The following is a 20,344-nucleotide window of genomic DNA, read 5'->3' as shown; positions in this document are numbered from 1 at the left end:
CTTTGTCGATTTAGCGATGTCGGTCCGGCTGTTCGTCTGTCCGTCTATCCATCTGTCCGCCTGTGGAAATCACTCTAGCTTCCGAACGAGTTGAAGTAGTATGATAAAATTTTACTCAAATGTATGTTATATCTGCAGGACCTTTGGTATTAAAAATGAGCCATGTAGGTCCACGTTTTGGTATCGCTCTCATATAACGGTACCTCCCGATATTCGGTATTTTGATGATTTTAGCGACCTTATTCACTGGAATTGTTTCAAATTTGGTATTTGTTGTTCGAAATGGATACTACAGCCTATGACTGAAAATTGTCTGTGCAGGTTCAGGTCTTCGTATAGCCCCCATATATCGGTACCTTCCTATATTCGGTATTTTGACGAGTTTAGGTACAATACCCAAAGAAATGAGAAGTCGTATTTGAAGTTCGTAATTGATGATACAGTCTGTGACAGAAAATTGTCTTTGCTGGTCCAGGTATTCGCACAGCTACATTATTCACCGTTTATTTCAAGTTTCGAATTTGTATATGTTAATGGCTTATGACAAACAATGCCTATGTAGGTCCACGTCGTATAGACCCCAATATAACGGCTATATTCGGTAGTTTTAAAATTTTAACAGAATTTTTTTAAGGATTATATTTTTTGAAAGTTTCCAAATTCGTTCCAAATGGTCGGGAACCTGAGAAAATTTTTTTCCGTAGTGTATCTATCATATACTCCATCAGTGACCCTCATTCCAAATTTAAGAGTTCTAGCCCTACTGCTTACTCAAATATAAAGAGTACCATATTCAGTACATTTTAATATTTTTCGTACCATTCTAATACGAATTTCCAAAACCCCATCCTTTTCTGACCACTTCAGATCAAGAGTGATTCAGTGAGGTGAGTCAATCACTTTATCTTTGATTAATACAGACAGATAGAAGAAGACAGTACTTCTTATGAAACTTGCATTAGAAATGTCTACATTTTATTATACATGCATACAAGAATCCAGAATTTTTATAATCTCCGCACTCAGTTCATAAAACGTGCAACCTGGGTTGGGTTCATATAAAGTACGTTTATTTTTCTAATTCACTTAAATATATAAAAATTTACTATTTAATAATAATCCGATTTGTGTCGCCGCCATAGAATGAAAAATTCCTACACTTAAAATAACCAACCAAAAATTTAAATATTAAATTGGAATTATTTATGTCTGCGAAATTTGACTCATCCACTTTATTTCTTTTTAAATTGTGCAAAAATTGTTCTCACCATTAACCTCCATTTTGCCACAGTGTAAATGCCTCACAATTTTTTTCCAAACACTAGCTTCACTCATAAAATAACTATTTTTATGGAGTCAACTCTTTTCTGATCCCAGATAAAGAATCAATAAACCACAGCAAATGACCACAAAAAACAGGTACCTGTAAGAGTACCTCACCATCATCATCGCCATTAACATAATTCTCATCCACCAACACCGCCAGCACCTCTCCCACCATCTTCACCATTAACTAATGAATTCTGTTTCTAAATTTAGTTAATGACATTGAAATGAGAAATCCTGATATGTGAGTGAGTGAATGTGAGCGCCCACATCCTGTCATTCTTTTAACGTTCTTTTTTTTTTTGTTTTGCTTGACTTTGCATTGTCAGTCAGAAAGCTATTTTTGTAATGCCATCCCCATCACAAGAAACTGTAAGGGGGGTTTTTTGTTCAATATCAATATTATTAATCAGAAATTTATTACTCACCATTTCGGAATTGATGGTGTTATTGGAGATACGGTGTTTATTTTTAATAATTTGGAATTTTATTTTTAAATAAAAACAAGTTAAAACGTATCAGCCGACAGATGTATACCCTCAGCAAATGTTCGATTATTTTAAAATATTTTGACTTCTGTTATGATTATTCAAATTGTTGATCCTCTAAGGAATAGGTTCCGCAGGAATGGACCAATATTGTCCATCTCGTATCGGACCTAAATAAATATGATATAAATATTGCGACGTGCAAGGTTTGGACTATATCCTTCACTTTATATGAGGTATGTGATAATTTTTAGAAAATTTTAAAATGTGCGTGGCTTACCAGATATAGTCGGCCGAAATATTCCATTTTCAAACTCCATCTTATACAAGTAAAAATATTGGTACGAGCAAAATTACAAGAAAAGCATCTCCAGTTTCTTGTTGAAAGAAATGTTTAGATACCGGAAGTTGTAAAGAATCGCTGATTATTTCGCAAGTTATGACAGATAAAAATATTGAAAATTTTGTACCATGTTTTGGATGAGGTACCAGAAGAGGTTCGCAGATATCATCTTCACAGCAGATCTTGTGTTAGCAAAAATGTTTGCATATGTGAAATTTGAAGAAAGTTGGATGATTATTTCGCTTTCTTTCAGCGTTTGATTTTTCACTCCTTGAGCCCTATGTGGGGGAGTTCCAGAAGAAATAGACCGATCTCTAGACTCTCTAAAACATATCTTGTGTTGATGGAAATATTGAGATGTACCAAGTCTAAATAGAATCGGATGTTCATTTCGAGTTTTATGAGCTTCATGGACATTCAAAATGTTTACCCTTTGTAGGGGAGGTACCAGAAGGTGAGCGCCGATATATCTCATTTTCACACCAGACCCTGTGTTAATAAAAATATTGTGATGTGTTTAATTTAAAGGAACTGGATGCTTTTTTCGGGGTTTTTATATTCGCTTTGGATATTCAAAACTTTGAACCTTTGTGGGGGGGGGGTACCAGAAGGAAGGGTGCGATCCCTACCATCTTTATAAAAGTTATTGTGTTGATGATAATATTGAGATGTACCAATTCTTAAATGAAATCGAATGCAAATTTCTCGCTTTATGAGCTTCACGAATATTCAAAATTTTGACCCTTTGTGGGGGAGGTACCAGAGGGAGTGGACCGATATTTTCCATCTTCACAGCAGTTCTTGTGTTAGTATAAATAATGGAATGTATGAAATATGAAGTGAACGGGATGCTTATTTCGGATTTTTTAACTGCTTTGGATATTCAAAACTTTGACCCTTTGTGGGCGAGGTTCCGGAAGGAATGGTCCGATCTCTATCATCTTTATAACAGTTCTTGTGTCGATGAAAATATTAAGATGTACCAAGTCTGAATTGAATCGGATGTTAATTTCGCGTTTTATGAGCTTCATGGATATTCAAAATTTTGACCCCTTTGTGGGTTAGGTACCAGAATGAATGGACCGATATATACAATCTCCACAGCAAATGTTGTGTTTATGGAATTATTGAAATGTGCTTAGTCCGAATGGAATCTGATCTGAATTTGTGGGGGGAGGCTCCAGAAGGAGTGGACCGATATATTCCATCTTCACACCAGACATTGAGTTGATAGAAATATTGTGAAGTGTGTAATTAGAGGACAATCGGACTCATACATCACATTTTATAAGAGTTATAATTATTGAAAATTTCGACCCTTTGTGGGGGAGGTACCTGATGGAGGGGACCGATATTGTCCATTTTAGCACCTGATGGAAATATTGGGATTTTCAAAGTTGGAGCAAACTTGGATTATCCTTTCTCTTTCTGTGCAATAAAATATTTATTTTTGAAAATGTTGACATTTTGTGGGATAGGTACTTGATGAGGTGGGCCGATATTGCCCATCTCCGAACTCAATCTAAATTTAACAATAATATTACGATTTTCCAAGCTTGGGCCAAATCGGATACTCCCTTCGAGAGTTATCGTGCACACCAGGCAGACAGACAGACGGACGAATATCGCTAGATCGACTCCAAATATTCTGAATCGGATTTGGTCCAAAGAGACCTAGAGTCTAAAACCGTTATTTTTGGTCGTGTCAAACGATATATACCCTCTGTAGCCATATAGCTGAGTGTGTAAACAATTGTTCTGTTTTTAGAACTATCGGGCTGAATTTGTTTTTAATCTCACAACCTCTATTTATTTTATTTGCCGAGGGAGAAATCTTGATATTGTGTTAGACGATCATAAATCCCATCGTCCGTTACCATAGTTTTTAAAAAGAATTTCAGAGCCTCATATCTAATCTTAAACTACCCTCAGCCTTATGACTACAAATTATGGCACACAGAAATGACGGGCTTTGGCTCCATTTATCTTTGGACGAAACTCATTTCAGAGCTCTCACAGGGTCATGAACTCGATGTGACTCTAAGGGAGTATCCAAATTTTGGAGATTATTTTTGATACCTCTCCCACTAAAATTTCATATATTAAAAAGTATAAATCTCACTTGTATCGTAGGGAGTATCCGAGTTGGCTGAAAGGTTGCACCTCGTAATATCTATTTATATTAGAATTCGGTCAACATGTATTAGTATGTAAGTACTTACCGCTTCATTGGTAAGTACTTACTTACTAATACATGTCCATATTAAAATACCAGGTTAGTCAGTACATTATGATTAGCCAATTTTCTTCAAACTTGGTACATTCCAAGATCCGGAAAAAGATTCCAACACTAAATCTGGGAAAGGATATAATATATAGGTTCTTTTCTTCCTGTACAGTAGGAGAGGAAGTTCGGACAATAAATAAAATATCAGCAATTCGGTTCTCATTGAGGACTTCAGCTCTCTACAAAATATTTCTAAGTTTCATTTCCACTGCAAAAGGTTTTATTTCCGCTGCAAAAAGTTTCATTTCAATTGCATTTAATCTGAAAATGATATAACAGCACCCTCCAATTCCCTGCGGTATTAGATTTTTAAGGTTTTTTATGGTTCTTATTGAGTTCTATACAAAAAATGCTACATTTCAGATCCACTTTCTCAAATAGCCTCCCCTATATTTGCTCCACTCGAGTTAAGGTATTTTGGAGAATTGTTTTTTTCACCGAATGAAATAAAATTTGGTATTTAAAGCAACAACTCTGTCGAAATCTCTCCACGTCTTGGTGAAGCCCCAAATGATGATTCCACACGAGGTTGACCTTCTTTTCAACCGCCATTGGCTGTGCATTGGTATTTAGAGTTCTCATTGGTAGAAAAGTATCGAAAATCGGCCTGATCACTATTTTGACTCTCTTTATGCTAACATTGCTCACATGTCCTTCTTAAAAAAAAAAAAAAACAAAAATATTTACGGGCGGAAAAAAACCTGAGTAAAAGAGTACTTCCGCGTGTTTCTGACAAAGGAGACGTGCCTTTAAAATTTTCGCAATTTAAAATAAATAAAAAAATAAACTCGATACAATTTCGTCATCCAAACAAGAAATGTAAAAACAGACATTTTCATAATTTCATACCAACGTCAGTGTAGATGCCCTATTTATTTAGCTGTTTAGCCCAACAATTATTATTCTTATTCAAAAATAGTCGATAACAGCTACTTAAATATATATGTGCTTATGTATGTGCATATGTATGTACCTCTTCCGCCACTACAAAATTAACAAAATATTTAAAAAGTTTAGTTATTTATTATTTTTCTTAAAGTTAAACTTAAAACGAAGTGGCTGATGACAAAGCTGGTATTGTTTACATATTATTTTTTGTGAGAGTGGTGTGGTGGGGGGAGCTCTTTAGACCACCTGTTTCCCACAGTTAATCGCATTACACTCAGTTTTCGTTGCGATCTTATATTACCAAGACCAAGACCGGCAGATAGCCAACAACAACGAAAAACCTACCGAGTGCTGGTGTCATTCAAAACGCGACAACAATTGTAACACAAATCGAAATCAAAATAAAATAAAACAAAGAAATGCCGAATTCAAAGAAAACTAAAAACAGTTTTCAATTACCGTGCCAGTGAGTGAGTATTTTTTTTCGTTGTGAAATCGATCTGAAAATCATTCGTTTGAAACCTCTGCCATGTGATGCTAAGGTTTCAAAGTAATTTTTTTTTTTTCTTATTAACAAAAAGACGTAAATAAAAATTTTATACTCTTGTTATACCCTTTTATATTTAGAACATTTTCCCATTTAATATTACATCAATAGTCTAAGTATTTATTTCTGTTGTCCTATTCTCCAAATTTTTACCAACTTTACTCACAGCTTATTTTTTATTATTTTCCAATCAAAAACCAGTAAGGTAATGTCAAATGTCGGTCGGGCCTGATTATATTATACCCTATACCACTGTGTGTATTTAGTAAAGCTGCCGTAACAAAAAAGTTTATATTTGGAATTTGTGTGAAGTAGATCATACCAACTAAGAACCAAATAACATGGCTATAGAGTGCATGTACGACTTCGATAAGATTTATATTATAAATATTTATTGGAGCAATAGATATATCGGACCGAGTTTCACTAAATGGTAAAATTCAGTTGAATATGAAAAAATGTATCTATAATATCTATCAGATATTTCATAAATGGTGAGCAACTACAGTAAAATCGGATGAAGATGTATATAGAAGCTATATAAAAATCTGATCCGATTTCGATCAAATTTGCCAGAGGTATTTTCGAGCAGTATCTAATTCACAGTGGTATTTTCAAGCGGTGTCTGATGCCCGGTATCAATGGTCATTGTTGTGGAGGGCATATTACTCATTTGAGGGACTTTAATAACAAATCGGATGAAATATATGTATGGTTATACCAGAACTGTACAGTTATAACAGAACTGATTCTCTTCAAATTTGAAGTACTTGAATTCAGTCCGAATTGCCAAAATTCAGTACATTTGGCCTGATATTAGCCATTTGGTGCACAATAAACCTGATATCGGATAAAGATATAAATGGGCAATATATCTTTATCTGATCCGATCTCTAAAAAAAAAATTGGCAGAGGTATTTTTGAGATCCATAAGTTATCATAAATTATCACCAAATTTTATGTATTTCCTTCTAGACTGAATTCGGTCGGATGTGCCAAAATTCAGATCATTGGGACTGATATTGGCTATTGGGTGCACGATTAACCCGAAATCAATTGAAGGTTTTTACGGGAGTTATAACCAAATCTGAACCGATCTTTAGGCCCTCATTTCTAACCTGTATCTGCTATCTGGTACCAAAGATCTTTATTGTAGAGTGCATATTACGCATGTGAGAGTGCGATAAAAAAACTGCAACAAAGTCAAACTCCATAATTTTTAAAATTGTTTTTTATTAAATTTTATTGAATGAATGCAAAAAATGTCGGAAATATCATCAAATGTTAAAATAAGTTTACATTCGTTCGAATTGGTCGCCTTTGGCACGAATTATGGCCTTCAAACGGCCAATGAAACCGTCACACACTGCCCGAATGGTGCTCTTCGGTATTTTGGCCCATTCCCGGCGAAGCCCATGCTTGAGGTGATCAGCACTTTGGTATTTTTTAGTGCCAATCGGACATTTTAGTGGCCATTGTGCGCTGGAAATGAAACGAGGAACCTCATTTTATAACCATTCTTGGGTGGGCGTGCTGAGTGCAATGGTGCTGAGCCCTGTTGGAATGTCCAAGGTCTGCGGCCAAAAAGTTTGCGTGCCCAAGGCTTTAATACACTCCCTTCAGAATATTTTCGCGATAATATTCGGCATTTATTCTGATGTTATAGGAGCGGATAGGGACCATCGGCTGTTATAGGGGGCCACACCATCACCATGGCGATGGCTGACCTCTTTGGCAAGTAAACACAATCATTTCGTTTGATTACAAACTGCTGATCGGAGAAAACCAAATTCGGCAGTTCACCACTTTCGGCCAAACGAAGCATTTTTAAGCTCTTTTGAGTCTATTTTCTTTCTGTTGCGGGGTAAGTTCTTGCACTTTTTGGAATATCAATGGCTTTACCCCGAGCTCATTTTTCAATATTTTAATGGAATATTGCGATATGTTCAGCTCACGAGCCATTTTTCGGCCACTGCGACGCGGATTTCGATTTAGTCATTTCTTTACTTTTCGAACCATTTCTGCTGATGTTGCTATTTTTTCCGTCCACGTCCTTGACGTCGGGCAGACACAAAAGGTTTATTTACATTTAAATGCTGGAGTGTTCTATCGATAGCCACTTATGGTTTTCCACCCAATTATAAAGAAATCACACTATTACGCTTGAATTCCATCACGAATAAGTTTTTTTTCTGGAAAATTCTCAACAAGATGCTTTTGTATGCTTGTAAACAATATAATGAGCTGTAGCTGGAATAATTTTAATAGCTGTCGGACGAGTGCCTTAGAAATGACATCAGTCTGAAGTTGGTTGCAGTTGTTTCATCTTACTCTGTATATTCTTGATCTGTGTAAAATTCTTAGCGATATCTATCCGTCTCTTGAAATCACGCTTTGTCTTTCGAACGAATTGAGGCAGAAGGCTAAAATTTTACACACACGTGTATTTTGCCAGTACGCATTTTTAGTTCGAAATCGGACCATGTTTTCATATAGCCCCCATATAACGGTAAATCCCAATATTCGGTATTTTGATGATTTTAGCGACATTTTTACCGGAATCGCTTAAAATTTTGTATTTAAAGATCGTACTACAACCTATAACTAAAAACCACGTTTACAGGCCTCGTCTTCGTATACCTCAATTAACCGATACCTCACTATATTCAGTATTTGCATAATTTTAGAAGTATTATTTACCAGAATTGTTTCAAATGGGTATTTCGTAATGGGTACTACAGCCTATGGCATCATATAAGGGGTATTTGAGAGGTATTTTTCCACGGATTTATTTTAAAAAATTTTCAAGATCCTTCAAAGTTATCAAAAGTTCGACCCTGACGAAGCTTTTTTACTTGTTATTACTAGAAACTGTGTTTTTGTCCTTAATGTATGTAGGTGACCATTGGCGTAAGACATCCGAAAAGGTATGGTTTGTACCAAAAAAGGTATTAAAATGTACTAAATATTCCAATTCTAAAATTTAATAGATAGCATTTTATTTCAGAGTTAAAATATTTAGTACATTTTTACACTGTGTTGATGCAAAAAGCACATTTTCTGACACCTTGCACCAGTGATCACCTACATGCCAAATTTCAAGCATCTTGATCTTAATTTTTTTTACAAAAACACGGTTTTTAGTACAACAATGTACCTTTTTTAGTGCGAATTTCCCAAAAAAAAAAAAAATAAAACAAAAAGAAAACCACCAACGTTGACCAATATTTGAAATTTTAAGATTCTACTTCTAAAAAAAGTAAAAAAGCTGTAAGTTCCGCCGGGCCTAACTTTGAATACCCTCCACCATTTGGAACGAATTTGGCAATTCTCAAAAACAATAAAATCCGTTTAAAATTCTGTTAAAATCTTAAAAATGCCGAATGTAGCTGTTATATTATGGTCTATACGACGACATGGAACTGCATAGGTAACATTTGTCATAAGCCATCACAATATTCAAATACGAAACTTAAAAAAATCGGTAACAATGTCGCTAAAATCATCAAAATTCCGAATATAGGGTACTATGGTGGTTAGAAAAAGGTGGATCTGCAATTTTTTGTCATAGGCTGTAATATCCATTACGAACTTTAAATATTAATTTTGAAACTATTCCGGTAAAAAAGTCGCTAAAACCATAAAAATACCGCATATCGGGAGGTATCGTTATATGGGGGCTGTACGAAGACGTGGATCTACATGGCCCATTTTCAATACCAAAAGTCCTGCATAGTCCTGCATTTGAGTAAAATTTTATCAACCTACTTCATTTCGTTCGGAAGCTAGAGTGATTTCCACAGACGGTTAGACGGACGGACATCACTAAATCGGCATAGAATTTTTTGCTGATCAGGAATATATATACTTTGTGGGGTCTAATATTTCGAAGTGTTACAAACGGAATGATAAACTTAATGCTATGGTGGAGGGTATAACAAATATGTTTGTCCTTTTTATTACCTTTTTAGTACAAATTTTCGAAAATCCCCACCTTTCCGAAACTTAATGCATTTTTGTTTTCCCCATTCATAAAACCGTTTACATTCTCTTTTTTGCTATATTTCTTTCGTTTAATAAATCCCTTGAAACCCCAAATAGCGATCCTCGTACTTAAAAGTCCATTAACTGTGACTATAGTGTTATTGTTGTTTTTTTTTTTTTTTTTTGTATTCTTTCCTTGTGTTGGTGGCTGGTGTTGCCTGTCACAGCGACCATTGTAAGTGGTGTCAGATGTAATGCCATTTAAGCGGTTTTCTTTGAAAATGAATTCATTATGGAGACTACTACCAGTAATGTGCATCTCCATGGCCCCTGCCCCCACTCTCTATCTCTCTGGCACCACCCTGCAACACTTTTGGTCTCATGTGTCAACTGTAGTGTTGGGTTTTTTAAAAAGTTCTACGTATTTATGATCAACCAAGCAAGCAAACGGCCAGCCAGCCAGCCATCCAGTCCCTCACTCGCTCAATCAGCTTAGAGCGATGGTTAGAATATTTATAATCCGTTTTCAAATTCATACTAAGTATGTGCACTCGTCGTACATATGTACGTATGTTTGTGACAATGTTTACATTGCACAGAAATTCTATTCACAAAACCATAGAAGGAAAAAAATTACAAAACTTATGTTGTCTGGCTCGTTAAGAAATGAAATGAAAGAAAAAAGAACGCCTCTTGCTGGGTTATAATGTTTGTCTATCGCCTAGCCTAGCATAGCCTAGACAGCTATACACTCCCTCGCCCATTCACAAAAGCCGAGAGTGTGATTATGAATAAAAGAAAAGATTTACCCAGATTAAGGGTTATTTTCTTTTGCTTCTTTTTATTCGAATAACATGCGTTACTATTTTTTTTTTAACCAAAGCAAAGTGTGTATTTGCAAATACTTGTCGTTGAATCCGTGTTCCCGCCTGAGACTATGAGTGCCAGTAGCCAACCGCAGCTACTGCTACGTGCATGGAAATCTCTAGATTGAGGCCATTGAACTTTTTTTTATTATTATTCTCCAATGGAAAAATATATTAGAACGTGTTCTCAGGCAAATGTCTGTTTGGATCGGCCGCATTTAGAAAATTGTAAACCGCAAAAGGATGTAAGTTTTTTTCTTTTTTGAAATGTCAAGCGTTTCTTTTGTGGCCAAATGAATTAAAAGCATGGAACGTGTCTTGGAGTAAAAGATATGGATTTGAAAATAGAAAAAAAAAAATACTTGAGACAATTTGACAATTTTCAAATAAAACTAATGGAGATAATTTGAAATCCAACCACAAGGACCCTAAAAATTGGAAATTACATTCCCTCAATTTGAACAAAAATAAACGGACATTGATAATACATTTTCCACCAGTGTGGATTATTACACTGTGCGACAAAATATAATTTTCCGATAAATTCCGGGAAAACTCAGTAGATTATGAAAGTAGAGCTAATAATAGAAGTTACGAGTATCGGCGTTTTGAAATTTTACTTCGCAAAGTAACCTTAATAGAGGGGACATGACCTCTCTCTTCAACATTTTTTTTAATGTTCCAATTAAGATACCTCGAAATCCGTGCAATTCGGGTACATAGAGTCTTCGACAATATTACAACTAACAAAACGAAGATTATTTTGGTAGAAACTGCTGACCCCAAAAAGAGTACCCAAAAGGGCTTTTTGTTTTTTTTTTATACCCTCCACCAGAGTATGGAGGGTATATTAAATGTGTCATTCCGTTTGTAACACCTCGAAATATACATTTTAGATCCCACAAAATGTCGATTTAGCGATGTCCGTCCGCCAGTGGAAATCACTATAGCTTCCCAACGAATTGAAGTAGATTAGTAAAATTTTACTGAAATGTATATTATGTATGCAGGACTTTTGGTATTGAAAATGGGGCATGAATGTCCACGTTTTGGTATAGCCCTCCCTATGTTTTATTATTTTGATGATTTTTGCGACAATATTCATCGGAATTGTTCGAAATGAATGCTACAGCCTAAGACAGAAAATTGTCTGTGCAGGTCCACGTCTTCGTATAGCCTCCATATAACGGTACCTCCCGCAATTCGGTATTTTAATGATTTTAGCGACATTACTCACCGGCATTTTTTAAGTTTCGCATTTCGTATAGACCGTAAAATAACAGCTACATTCGTTTTTTTTTTTTATTAAGATTTTAACAAAAATTTTAACGGATTTTATTGTTTTTGAGAATTGAATTGGAACGAATTTCCAAATGGTGGAAGGTATTAAAAGTTCGGCCCGGCCGAACTTACAGCTTTTTTACTAGTTGTTTTTTTTTTTTTTTTTTTTGTAATATATGATTCAAAACTCGCTTTGAATGGAGTCGTAGCAAGTCAATTTTTTTAGAAAATTACTGCCAATAAAATTCTGCAATCGGTTTCAGAAAACACCAAACAAATAGGGGACTCGTGTATCGGTTTATCTGAAAGTTTACATGGCACAGTAACCTAAATAGAGGAGGCAAGTCTCACCCCCTCCCCATTTTTAACTTTTTTTTAACTTTCGAATCAAGATATCTTGAAATCCTTAAATTTCAGGTATATAGCGTCGTCGCCAATATTGTTGATAACAAAACGTGGATTATTTTGGTCAAAAATTTTAATGCTCAAGCCAGTCAAAAAAGGTGACCTTTTTGGTCCTTTTTTCAAAATATGATTAAAAACTCCCTTTAAACGGGATCGTAACAAGTCAAAATATTCTAAGAAATTAATTCTAATAAAAATCTGCTGTAGATTTCCGATACATCAAAAAAATAGAAGACACTTCTATGGGCGTTTTGAAGGATTACGACGCAAAGTAACCAAAATATAGAGCTAAAGTTCCCCCTTCCTAATTTTTTTTTTAAATTTTCAGAATATGGTATAGGTAGGTATATAGTGTCTTCGGCAATATCGTTGATAGTAAACCGAGGACTATTTCAGACGAATGTTTTAACCCACAAGCGAGTCGTCAAAGGGGTCTTTTTTGCCCTTTTATCAAAATTTGGTTAAAAACTCCCTTTAAACGGTATCGTAGCAAATCAAAATATTCTACAAAATTATTTGTCATGAAATTCTACTACGGATTCCCAATACTTGTATCGGCGTTTTGAAAGTTTACATCGCAAAGTAACTAAAGTACGCCACCTCTTTTACATTTTTGGAAATTTTCGGATTAAGATTCCGTGAAATACATAAATTGTAGATATATAGCGACCTGGACAATATTGCAGAAAAAACATAATGATTATTTAGGTTGAATACTTTAATCCTCCAAAGAGATACTTTTTGTACTTTTAAAAAAAAAAAATTGTTAAAAGATCCCCTTAAGCGAGTATCAACGTTTGGAAATTTTAATTCCAAATAGAGGGGACACGTTCCCCCCTTTTTCATATGTATTAAGATTACTCAAAATCCGGGAATTTCTGGTATTTAGTGTCTTTGGCAATATTGCACAAAAGAAAATACGAGGATTGTTATTTTCATGCAATATTGTCCTAAAATTCAAGTCAAAGAGCGGTCTTTTTGTTTTTTTTTAATGCTTAAAAACTTCCTTTGAAAAGGATTATTTGTCATAAATTTCTACCATGGGTCCCAGAAGACATCAAAAGTCCAAATCTTACCTAGACTTCAGAATTTTATAAATATTAAAAAATCATTTTGTGGTTAAGCCGTACTTTATGTGAGTTTCTGAAAAAATCTCCTACAAAGCATAGGTTTGGAAGGACGATTTCAAAGGACAAAATATTCCACATCAAATTTCACTATAAGTCACCAAAGAAAAGACATGTCTATATCCATTATATATAAATAAAATATTTCCACTAATGTTGCCAAGAAAAATTGAAAATACATTTTTTTATCCATTTTTCCTCGGTCGTTTTTCAAGTTGTTGTCTGAATGTTACAGAAAATTTCATTTTAGTCAGAAGGTTTCAAAAGAAGAAATGTTCTACACAAAATTTAACTATAAATTAAAGAATTAGACATATATCTAGGTTTTGTAGTTTTTAAGAAAATTTAATTCGAAATGTCAGTATGACAAATGAATATTATGTGTTTTTTAGGTTTTTGATTGTAAATTCTATACGTTTTCAATCTGAGTCAAAATCTCCCTTAACACTTCGCTTTTTGGGGAAAGTCTAAAAGGAAGAAATATTCTACATCCAATTTCATCAATATTGGAAAAAAAATGTGAAACAATAATCTAAAATATTTCTTAATTTTTTTGCTATTTTTCCATAGACTTTTTTTCGAGTTAGTGCCTGAAAGTAACATAAAATTTCGTTGTAGGCAGTAGGTATCAATGGAAGAAGTATTCTACACAAAATGTCAATATAAATCTCTGAATAAGTAATATATCTTGGCTAAGTAGTTTCTAAGTAAATTACATTCGAAATTTATGTATTAGAAGTGAAAATTATGGATTAGCTTTTTTAGTGCTAATTTACCACGATTCCAATATGAGCCAAAATCTTCCACAAGACTTCATTTTTTTGGGAAAGTATCACAGGAAGAAATATTCGACATCCAATTTCATTATAAGTCTCTAAGGAAAAGAAATCTCTATATCCATTGTATAATAAGAAAATATATGCATCAATGTTGCCAAATAAAATCAAAAATATTTCTTAATTTTTAATCAATTCTTCCTCGGACTTTTTTCGAGTTGACGCCTGAAAGTAACATAAAATTTCGTTGTAGGCAGAAGGTGTCGAAAGAAGAAATATTCTTCACAAAATTTTACTACAATTTGCGGAGTAATCTGTATATCTGAGTATAATAGTTTTAAAGAAAATTACATTCGAAATGTATGTCCTGAATGTGAAAATTATGTCTTTTTTACAGTTTATTTACCACATATCCAATCCAAGTCAAATTTTCTCTTTATACTTCATTTTTTGGGGAAAGTGTCAAAGGAAGAATTATTCTAGACTACATTTCATTATGAGTCTCTGAAATTTGTATATTCAATATTTAAATTAAAAAATTTCATCAATTTACCTAAAATCAACGGATTCCAAGGAGTCTTAATCCGAAATTTTTCAAAAATGTGAAAGAGGGGTAAACATGCCCCTCTTCTTTCGTTACTTCAATGTGTAAACTTTCAAAACGCCGTTACATGTGTCTTCTATTTTTAGCTCTACTTTCATAATCTCCTAAATTTTCCCATAATTATTCAAAAAATTGACACTTGTCGCTCTAAAAATAGAACTAATTCTGCCTAGGCCTTTTCCAGATGTGATATTGGCATTGATAAAAAATTATGAAAACTTCACGCACATTCTTGGCGAAACTAAAATAACTCTCGAAAAAATGCCTATATCACCTCTCTAAAACAACAACAACATCACAGTCAGCATGTGCTTTAGTTTTCTGAAATTATCAATTCAACATTTTTTTGCATGTGACTGTCACAGAGATATCAGCAAAAAAAGTTTGCTATGGCGCAACTTTAGTGAAATTCGAGATATGATTGCCGGCTGGGGAATACAACAATCGATTTCAAGGTGGCTGACCTTATCACTTGAGGGGATTGAAAAATTAAAAAAAAATAAATAAATAAAACAAAAAACGTCAACACCAACCATTGCCGCCGATTTGCTTATCGAATATCTCACTGCGGGGTCTTTGAATGACTTGATGGTTGATTGGTTGTTTTGGCTTGCTCCGCTTACCTTAGATGCCCTTTGGAATTGGGTTACTTGTGATCGCATTTAGCCAGACAGCAAGTCAGGCATCCAGCCATCTAGCTAGCTAGACAACCAGCTTGTAATCCAGCTCCCTATATAAACAATTTGTTATTGTTTTTTTTTTTTTTTTTTTTTTTTTTTGATTTTTAAATAATTTTCAATTGCTGTCAGGCATTTGTCATTTGCGATTTCGGGTTGCTGTATTGATTTTCAATGGAAGAAAATTATAATAGGATTTAATTGAATTTTACATAAAAATAGGCTAGGCGTTACAGTAATTTTTTGGTAAGCGACAAAATTATTATTTTTTCAATAATTAAGGGAAAATCCGGCAAATGTAGCAAAGTAGAGCTTAGAAAAGTAGTCACGTGTATCGGCGTTTTGAAAATAATAAAAATAATAAAAAAAAAATAATAATTAGGGGGGGGGGGGGGGGGTGTGCAAATTCCCCCTTTTCAACACGAATGAAAATATGACCAGAACCCTAGCAATAACTGCTATCAGGGGTATCATTATATAACTGCTGCACCAAAAGGTGGACCTATACTTATTTTTGCTTTTTTTGGTAAGAAGCATTACTACATCAAAAGAACTCAAAATGTCGAAATTTGGTAAAATGAAATGAAAAACATGGCCAAAACTTAAAAAAAATACTTAAAATTGGAGTTTTCCTTACAAGGGGGCTATACCAAAAAGTGGTCAGATATGACCCATTTTTTGTACCAATGATTTTGGATGTAATCGCTATAAAATTTCAAAGCTCCTTCCAAAATGTTGCGAAATATATCTCTCTAACTATACGGGATCCCTTTGTTTATTGTCAGAACTATATATGGGCCCTGACAACATGTGGCTTATGAACCCAAGACCCTTTTGGCCAAATTAAATGGAAAACATGGCCAAATCATAAATAAATACTTGAAATCAGAATTTTCCTTACAAGGGGTCTGTTCCAAAAGTGGGCCGATTTGACTTATTTTGTGTACAAATGATTATAAATGAATCCCACAGATATCTATTGAATTTCTAAGCTTTATACGAAATATTGCGATATGTATCTCACACTATACCGTTCAAAACATTATAAAGACCTTAACAACATTTGCCCGAAGAACCCTCAACTCCATTGGGGATTTGATATGAAAACGAGTACTATCAAGTCCACTTGGCATTTTCCCCATTCCAGTCTGGCTATTGCATAGTCAAATTATAAGAAATTTAGATTTTTTTCGAATTGGGAAAAAGTGCTAATTTTTTCAAAAATAAACAAAGTTTTTGTTAACAAAAATTGAGCCAATTTTTTATGGTAAATATTGAATATACAAATATATTTTGTTCAGACACGCACAATGAAATTTGATCCAGAATAATTATTACTTTTACACTTTTCACAAAAACTGAAGTATAAACGGGGTTTGAATTGGATTTGGTTTGATAGCTGTTAACAGCAGTCTGAGCAAAAAAAAAAAGATCAAGAAAAATTAGTAAATATTTTCGAATTTTTTGACAACATTAATTCAAATATTTTTTGGAATAAAGTGGAAATAGAGGTGTCTTGTCTTTGGTGACTTACAATCGAATTTGATGGGGAATATTATGGTCTTTGACGCCATCTTTCTAAAATGACGCTTTACTGGAAATTTTTGTACAAAATCGCAAAAAGTACTTCTTTAACCCTAAGATGTTTTTTAATATATATGCATTTCTGGCGTTTAAGTAAAATTTTTGACGTCTTCTAGGACCTATAGTAGAATTTTATGACACATAATTTTGTGGAATATTTTCACATGCTTCGATCCCGTTTAAAGGAAAAAAGACCAAAAAGACCCCTTTCTTTACACGCTTGGGTGTTAATTTTTATTTTTTTAGCCGGAATACTACCGAAGACACTGCATTCATAAAGTGGTCGGATTCCGAAGAATTCTAGGCCAAAAATTTCCAAAAGTGTGGAAAAGTGTTACTTTTCGATGTAAACTTTCAAAGCGCCGATACACGTGTCTTCTTGTTTAGCTCTACTTTCATAATTTGCTGGATTTACCCCATAAATTTTTTTCTGTTGCACAGTGTAATTGGCTCGATCCAAGGGGAAAGTAAGCGAGAAATTAAGGGAAAGAAGGGAGTCGAAATGTCACATTCATTTTGGTCCTCCTTTTTTTAATTTTTCTTCTCTCTCTCTCTCTCTTCTGTTTCCCAAAAATTAATTTTCTTTACAGAAAACTTTAATCATGTAAATTGAGACTAGTGGATACATAGGGAATTGGCTGACTTTGTAAGTGCCTTAATCAGGCAACTGGTCAGCCATGAAAGAAAGCTAGAAAGCAAGATTGAAAGTTAAGGTACTGTTTATGTATATCGAAAGAAAATGAAAGGAAAACCCCAATTCTAGATGTTTTTCAAAAATGTATTCAACTTACAACATTTTGAAAACACGAATAGAAATTAAATTTTTTTGCATTATTTTTTTCGATATCCATAAGCAGGCCCTTATTATTTTTAAATTTTATTTTGAAAGTCATGGAAGAAGTCAAATTTCCGGAAATTCTTTAGGACATGCCTCCTATCCATTACTATATTTATTACGTCAGACAAAACCCTATATAAACCCTAGATATAACATATTACTCCCCTTTGTTGGGTACATACATTGATAATTGTTTGATGCCAACTCATACACGATTAGACTGTGTTAGTGTCATCTAATATCAGTTGATGGATGAAATTTCATTTATTGTCCTAGCCAAAATAATTGTTTAATTCCCAGTAACTTTTGTTGCTGTTGTTATTATTCTTTTTTATTTCCTGCTAAATTAATTAAGCTTTTCGGGTTTTTCGTTTATTGCCTGTAAATGTGTGGCACTTTAATCACATTTATTTGCGATTGACTGGCTTAAATTTTATTGGCCAAAAATAAAGCAACAAATCCATGTGCCACCTAACTACCACCACATATTATCTATTTTCATTCAATTTTCGATCGTTTATCTATCACGCAAAATTTTTAATTGAAATATTTGGAATGAGGCGAATTTATGTGGCCAAAAGAGATAAAACGTTAAATACTTGACCCGAAAAAGTGAAATTTAATTAAGTTTTAGTTAAAGTAAATGGAAAAGCGATAGTAAATATTAATTCGGATTTTAGTTCATCGATTGAAAAAAAGTTTATTTTTGTGGATTTTAAACAGTAGCATTGGTTGAGGAAGGCAAAACATTGATGTTATTGTTCTGTATGTCAATACATAACTAAATGCGAAAGAAAATCACTATTCCATTTGAGGTTTTTAAATATGTTATATAACTCAAAATATCAAATATTTGAATGACTTATTTGGAAAGAGATTTTGCTTTCGGATTCTCTTTCTTGTAAACATACAGAAAAAGGTCCTGAATATTGAATATCTTAACTAATAGTGAATATTCTTATTGAATATTACTTACATATTTGCCCGAAATTCAAAAATTTTTGTGTATGAAAAAATAAGATCGAAAAATCAACAGCGGTCTTTGAATGAAATGTTCTTTAAAGCCCTACTTCTGCCAGTAAATCCTTGATAAAATATTCATCAAAAATACAATCTTTCAGACAAAAAGTGCTTGAAAATATTTTTTATCAATAATTTTTTGTCTAGTAACGGAAAAATCGTTGAAAATTCCCATTATTTTGGGCGAACATCGATTTTTTGGTAAAAAACGCACACTATTTCACTGTTCGTATTTTTTCTCTTTGTTTCTGTACGCTCAAGATTTGAACCAGCGATTGTAGTATTTTTAAGTCGGGCGAGCACACTCAATGTCAACTTTACTCATTATTTGGGGGGATAGAGGTTAGTTATTTTGTCTCATTAATTTAATACCAATAGGAAAAACTCATTATATTTAAGCTTACCAATAATGCAGACGGTATGTACATATAAATATTTTTGCACTACTGATAATACCGAAGATAGTTGCCATTATTAATAGCAGGATTAATCCAAAGTGAAGATGGGATATTCTTTGAAAATAGTAATAAATATTTAAATTTTTGGCATTATTTCCTTGATAAGTTATTTAAAAAATATCAATGATTTCTTGGCCTGGAAGTTCTTGATTAAAATCCAAAATTTAATCCAAAATTCGTATACAAATTTTCAAAAAAACACGATTTGGCATAAAGTCCGCTATAAAATATTCCTAAAACAAGTAAAATGTTGTTATTTCGGCCGGGCCGAACTTTGAATACCCTCCAACATTTGGAACGAATTTGGCATTTTTCAAAAAATTAAATCCTTAAAAATTCTGTTAAAATCTTAAAAAATACCGACTGTAGACGAAGTGGACCTTCAGAGGTAACCTGTGTCAAAAGCCATTACAATATTCAAATGCGAAACTTGAAAAAATTCGGTGTATAATGTTGCTATCGGGCCTATACGATATATCGGGCCTATACGAAGACCTGCATAGCCAATTTTCTGTCCATTACGAACTCTTCACCAAATTGGAAACAATTCCAGTGAATAAGGTCGTTTAAATCACCAAAATACCGAATATCGGGAGGTATCGTCATATGGGGCCGATACGAAGACGTGGACCTACAGTGACAATTTTCTGTCATAGGGTGTAGTATCCATTACGAACTTCAAATATCAAATTTGAAACATTTCCGGTGACTAATGTCGCTAAATTCATCATAATACCGAATGTAGTGAGGTACCATTACATGTGAGCTAAATACGTGAATATTACAATGTACCAAGTATGTACTATATCTGATACTATTGTGGTGGAAGTATCAGAAGTAGTGGA

The 20,344-nt window shown here is 33.8% G+C and overlaps 1 protein-coding gene across 5 annotated transcripts in view; it reads left to right on the top strand.

The window, feature by feature from the left end:
• The window catches only part of LOC101899274 (mucin-19), a 465,697-nt gene that overhangs the window by 239,867 nt on the left and 205,486 nt on the right, over window positions 1–20,344 (top strand). The window lies entirely within an intron of this gene.

Source organism: Musca domestica, unplaced genomic scaffold (assembly GCF_030504385.1).
Source record: "Musca domestica strain aabys unplaced genomic scaffold, Musca_domestica.polishedcontigs.V.1.1 50, whole genome shotgun sequence".
In the NCBI taxonomy this organism is placed as follows: Eukaryota; Metazoa; Arthropoda; class Insecta; order Diptera; family Muscidae; genus Musca; species Musca domestica.
Note: the sequence above shows the minus strand (reverse complement) of the source record. Positions and strands in the feature narration are given on the sequence as shown.